This window comes from Gymnoscopelus microlampas (genome assembly GCF_963454915.1).
Source record: "Gymnoscopelus microlampas genome assembly, chromosome: 8".
Lineage (NCBI taxonomy): Eukaryota > Metazoa > Chordata > Actinopteri > Myctophiformes > Myctophidae > Gymnoscopelus > Gymnoscopelus microlampas.
The window spans coordinates 26015146-26022036 of NC_139945.1; positions in this window are offsets into that span (position 1 = coordinate 26015146).

Genomic DNA, 6891 nt, shown 5'->3' on the forward strand with positions numbered 1-6891 from the left:
AAGATTTTTCAAAAATAGCAGATCTACAAGCTCATAGCGTGGCACTCGGTGCCACGCTATGAGCTTGTATATCTGCTATGTTTGAATAGCCAAAGAAATCTAAAGTGACACAGATGCGTTCCAGGTCTTAATATGAAATTAAGATTCCCTGGCTGAGTTGTTCTCCTAATGGAAAAGTGTTTCTTTCATACGTTGGGGGCTGCTGTGAGCTGAATACATGAGGACAGGAATGTTTTAGTCACCGGACACTGGATTTAGACTCACCGTGGTTCTTTGACAGACAGCAAGCCTGCAACGGGAAGGGAGATGATTTTGTTTTGTTTGGTTTCTTTTATTTTTTATTTTTACAGCACTTAGGCTATGATGAATCTACTTGAAGTGCACACATTTTATTTCTTGATGATAGTAGATGTTGATTAAAAGAAAAGAGAGAAAACTCTTTCTTTCTGGTTGGTGTAACAATAGGTTGGATTGAGTCATAAAGGATTGAGATCAGATTGTGGGACTGGTGTTTTTTTGTTTGTTTGTTGTTGTGTTTTTTTTGGGGGGGGGGTCGACTCGTCTACCATGACTGCAACTAGGCTTTCGGTGGTTGTGTGTTAAAACTATAGGACCACATGTAGTTATGTATATAAATATTTAGACAAAACTGTCCCCCAGTCAGGAATAGATATAATCTCTTGGTTTTTTTTTTTGCCATGAGACTCACTCTATAAGTACAGAAGTATGGTAGCTCATGGTGTGAGCGAGGGTTGGTTGTTTATAGAGCCAGCCAGCCAGTTGTTCAACGATGGCCAGGTGGTGTGAACCATCTCCTGTCACTGTCCAGGTCTTGTGAATTAAGGCCATGTTCAGACTGGCAGCCTCCAAATCCCTTTTTGTGGCCCGAGTATCCACAATGGAACCAGATTGGTTTGATCAAGTATGAACGGCAAAAAACAACAACGCATGAAAACGGATTTTTGCTAAACAAACAGATATCATCTGAGCCATCATTTCTAGGTGGTCTGAAACGTGACTCAAATCTGATTTCTAAAGATGTGTCTCAGAAATCTCTTATCACCATATTTTAACTTTTTGTGTTTTTTCGTAAATTAATGCTCTACTTGATCATGTTTGTAGTCACACAAAAACATCAAAAGTAGCACATCAGCAAGCTCGAAACACGGCACGGAAGCGACGCGTTTTGAGCTTTTTGATCTGCTATTTATACTTTGTTATAAGACGTGCCGCTCACCTAAAATAGCCACGTGCACATTAATGAACATGTTCAATTAATAACACATGATTTCACGTAAATATGTCGGAATTACCTAGAAGCTAATTTCCATCCGTAGATGAAATACACATACAAATACACCACACAGCTACAAGTCTACACGCTCTCAAATGCGTCACATTTAACTTGTGAGCTTGTAGAACAGCTTTTTGTTTTTTTATCGACAAATTATAATTTAACCCATTAAAACCGGGAACACATCTGTGTAACCACTCAAACCATTATTTTATACTTTAGCCATTCAAAAATAAGAGATATACTCATAGCATGAGCTTGTAGATCTGCTGTTTTTTAAAATGTGCAAATCTTTGAATATACATATTTTTTAAGCGAACTCGAATCTTTGCTTCTGGGGGTCCCGGTAACAAAATATTTTCAGATGGGGGTCTGCGGCCAAATACATTGGTCCTTGACATGAAAAAGTTTGAGAACCACTGACATAGCAATATACGTCTTTCATAAAACGGTTAGGATTTAGAAGACATTTTTGTAGAATGGGAACCTCAGGCCTTAATGGGTTAAGCATTATGGCGTTACTTGGTTAACCAATGCAGATAGGTCGATCTGATCATTTCGGACAGTCAATCCTAAAAATCTTTATTTGAGAAACAAATGGGATGCTGGCTGCAGTCTGAACACAGCCTAGATGGTATGGACAGTAGGTCAGACTAGAAGTGAGGTCTACCTGATGATCTGTGGAAGTTAAATACTGCAGCACTTTGACCTTTTGAAACGCAGGGGGAGGACAAGGACATGATGTAGTCAGAGAGGTTTGTGGTGGTCTATCATTTCCTGGTAGTGTAAACCAACCTTGAATCTGTAGGAAACACCTTTCTTCTCTCTCCACCCCTAATAATGGACACTAGATATACAGTATATGTATGTAGATATGTCCCAACAACAGATGAGAGCTGAGAGGAAGGGGTAACACTTGGTTACTATACATGTAGGCATAGTACACATTTTAAAAGTTGTAGACTAGAGAATCTCGATATATTGACGAAAAAGTTGTGTTGAGTCAGTAATGTTGAGTGTGCCTTTTCCTTTTTTTCTTAGGTTCAGTTCAAATTATAAGGTTTTGTAAAGCAACTATTATTCCTGGGGGAGGGGGGGACGACACTCCAACCCCCCCTTATTACCCCATTTTGTATTTTATTTTTGTTTTGTTTTTTAAACTTGATCTTTACTACTTATTTTTTTGGTTGGTGTTCTTGCCGGAAATAAGTTGGAGGTGGGGTTTTACCAAGGTACAAAACCAAAGTCCCTCAGAGGTTTTCTTTCCCTCCTTTGTTTCTCCAGTTTCTTTTCTTTTTCTTCAGGCTTTCTCTGCCGTGTTTGTTTTCTCTCGTCAGTCAATCAGTATAAATGCCATTTAAAAGTATTATAGCAATATTTCTCTAGTTGGAAAAAACTAAAGTCATGAAGATTCTACGTGGACATTATTGTTTCCAAGTTATTATAATTATTTCACCTCCTGCTGATGAAACAAAACAAAACACACACACACGCACACGCACACGCACACACACACACACACACACACACACACACACACACACACACACACACACACACACCAATCTTATCAATAGAAATCATGTTTTATATTTACCTTCATGGATGTGACCACACATAAGCTAACTTGCTGTTGAGATTAAAAAGAAAAAGGTTTATTGAACATAACAAATGGTGTGAGGGTTTTCTTTTTTCTTGAGTGTTGTTGTTGACTGATTTAACTGTGTTAGGAGCTGTTGCCATGTTGGAACTAATTTAACCACTTGAACCCTATCGTTAACGGTTCTGGGCACGTCATGTAATATAGGCAAACGTTTTGGCAAAAAAAAGTTGATCCACAAGCTCACAATGCAGAGTTGTGAGCTTGTAGATGGTCTTATCTATCTGCACCTATAATTGGTGTTGAAGGAAAATAATGAGGAGGCCAAGGATAGACACCTGGGGAACCCCGGTCAATAAAGTATACAGGGTTCAACCACTTAAACCCCAGCATCCATATTGTGGGGAAGCTGAAAATAGCCGATTTAAAAGCTCTCAACGCGTCACAACGTGACGCGTTGAGAGCTTGTAGATCTGCTATTTAATGCAGAGTGAAGACAGAAAAGATACTATTTTAAAGCGCTGAGAGACTCCGGTCAACCATATACAGTATAGTGATTAAAGGGATGGTTCACCCAAAAAATGACTTGTTTTCTATCGATATTTCTTTTGTTTTTGTCACATTCCTAAGCATAATAATGTCATTACCAGTGGACCGGTAGGCAGCGGTTCCGGTATAGGAGACACAAAGGAGACTCTTTGTGTCTCCTACCAGAACCGCTAATTATTGGCTTAGGAATGCGACAAAAACTAAAACGTCATTTTGGGGGTGAACTATCCCTTAACCTCCTGATTTTGGGCATGTCATCATAGGAGAAAATGTATACATTTTCACCATTAATGTCTGTGATGAGCTAACCGCTGGACCGATCAGCACCAAATGTCTTGTGCACACTGCCAGTAGGCCACACAAACACTTGCACTCATTTTCAAATATTTAATTTGTTTGATTTCATAATAGAAGTCAATTGGTCCCTGATCAGGCTGAACCTTTGACCAAATGTGGATTCATAGGCCTACATCATAAAACGACAGACGTCATACAAGACTGATGAACATCAACATTGAAGCCACTTCGATCCACATGATTAGATTTTTAGAAGACAGTAAATATATTTCAGCTGTCCGGCAGAAACCAACTATGTCCAAAATATTAACTTTTCAGGAAATGGAAAAAAAGAAACTATGTTTTTAAAACGACACAATACTGCCTCATCAAAGTTGGTATGGCGACTTTATAGATTGTCAGATACTTGAATGTGTCCTTATATTATCATCACTTTTACACAAATACAGCTCAAGTGGAGTTTTTGACCATTAATGCGGAGATAGTTGTTTGTTTGATTGATTGATTGATTGATTGATTGATTGAATACTTCATTAGCAGTTAGCCAAAAAAAAGCACAGGAAAGTACAGTTCAATACAAGGTCTGCTAAGAGGATTTTAAACCCAAGAAAGTCTATGGCTTGTTTCCATTGGGGTCCTTTGTACTCAATTCATCGAAAAACATCTAATGAAAGACAAATATACAATACTATGCAAAACATCATATAAACAGTTAGAAAACAAATATGTACAGTAGGTCAGCTGAGTTTGTCCATTGATTAGAATGACGAAGTCAGACGGGGGGAAAAACCTGAGTTGGAGTTAGGTGGTTTGACTGACAGTCACAGTTTGAGGATCCAATGGAGTGAGGAGGTTTAGTCAGAAGCGCTTTTTAATACTTTTCATTGGTTCAATATTTGTAAAACCCACACACAGACGTAAAGGGTGTTCAATAGCACTGATGATTTTTTTATTTGTTTTTGTTTCTAAGTTTAAAAGTAGAGATGCCCGACTGCGACGACATACAGCTGACCTAAAAGCTTACAATGCGTCGTAATCATGTAGGTCCGCTATTTTTGGACATTTATTAAAGAATAAAATGCTGTAAAGTGGATAAATAACACTATCGTCTTCATCACACCACTCATAATACAGGGGCTAAATTGTTAGTTACCACGTGACTATCTATCTTCCACACCACATACTGTAGCTTTTTCTACACACTCCATTTCTCCTTTTAACTCTAGCGTGTAGCAGATTGATGGGAGCCTGGTGTAGCAGGGTGTACGCGTCGGGTCATGAACTGGAAAAATGAATCATATCCAACTGTTTGGCTTTAAACCATTGAGGCACACTACTGTATATGAGCCTGAAATCATTTGAAATGGAAATTAATCCATGATTGATTGTTCAAAGATGGTTGTGCAACAACATCGTAGATTATGTCCGACATCTTTCACTGTTCCTGCATGCTCGCTACACAGGGAGTTCTATGTATGTAGAAGCAGTGGTTCCTTAACCTTTTGGCTCGAGACCCAAAATAAAAATTTGATGCCTCCCCCGGGACCCAAACTACAGTGAAAGTAGCAGATCTGCAAGCTCACAACACGTCGCATCGCGACGTGTTGTGAGCTTGCAGATCTGCTATTTTCACTACTTCTTAAAAGTATTTTTTTCCCCTCTAATAAATGGATTTTTGTCTTTTTTGTATGGAATTCTTTTGAAAGAAACGTTTGAATTTCTTTTAAACTCATGAAAAAATGGAGAGTTTTTTTTAAATATTTTGAAATAATAATTAAAAACAAAATAAAAGGGTATTTACTCACGCGTCACGACCCACATACGGGTCGCGACCCACTGTTTGGGAAACAGTGATGTAGAGCAGTGGTTCTCAACCTGTGGATCGGGACCCCCAGGGGGGTCCCCACATGATTTGTGGAAGGTCCTCAGATGACAGTGAAATGACAATTTAAGGACATTTTTAATACCTAAAAAAAAGAGATAAAGAAAGGAAATAAGATATACTGCATCAAAAGTCATCAACAAACTATACTATAAAAGCATAGGCGCTGTGAGCTTGTAGATCTGCTATTTTCACTATTTATCTGTGGAACCGAGTCAAACTAAACGTAAAGCCTCAACTCCTACATTCCAAGTGCTTGTCAGGGTGGGGGGTCCCCAGTTCAAATATGATTATTGTGGGGGATCATGGCCTGATAAGGTTCAGAACCACTGAGAGGACAATCAGGGATGAGTAGTAAACAAGCTAGTTTACCATTTTTATCTCTGGGATACTGGGACTATAATCTGCACTGCAGAATTCCTCAGTGTTAAATGTAACTCTTAAAAACAGCGTACAAATGGAACCAAATGGACCCTTGCGTCCATTTGGTTCCAATTGTTCACTCTCTGATTTGGACCCCTGGTGGTCCCTGGACCATTCGCTGAGAAACTGTGTACTAGTCCAGTGGTTCTAAACCTTTTCAGGCCGTGAGCCCCCCCCCCCCCCCCCCCAAAAATAAATAAATTCCTATTTGAACTGGGGACCCCCCACCCTGATAAGCACTGGGATTATCAGGGTGCACTCGACCCGGAAATGACCCTAATAATCATAAAACGGGAGCGAAAATATTTTTACAAAAAAAAAAAATCTTTGGGGGCCCAGCGGCCCACCGGCAATGCCCGGTATGCCAAATGGCCAGTAACTTACCTGGCGCTTTTACCTTTATCTAATCTTTCAGTGAATAGCACGCAAGTGAACATGATAAGTAAGAACCACTGTGTCAATCTCAAGCATACATGTCCACAGTAAGGTGGAATTTTTAAATTGTGAATCAAGTTTATAGGTTAAAGTAGCCACCCCCCTGACAAAAACGCCAGGGTGGTGTGTTTATGTTTGGAACACAGTTCTTATATGACGTGATCTAAGATTCCCAAATGGGGATTTCAACACAAAAAAGTAATTCGTTCGACTCAAGACTCTTTTGGGTCTCGAGTCTTGGGACTCAAGACTCAAATCCTGGAGATCAAATCCTGGAAATCAAATCAGCATGTGTGGGATTTGCAAGAGTCAGGTAAAAGTTGGAAAAATGTCCACCTTGGATTTGAACTGGGAAGCTTCCAGTTGTAAGCCCTGTATATTAATAATAATAGATAAAGGTGCAGGAGTCAG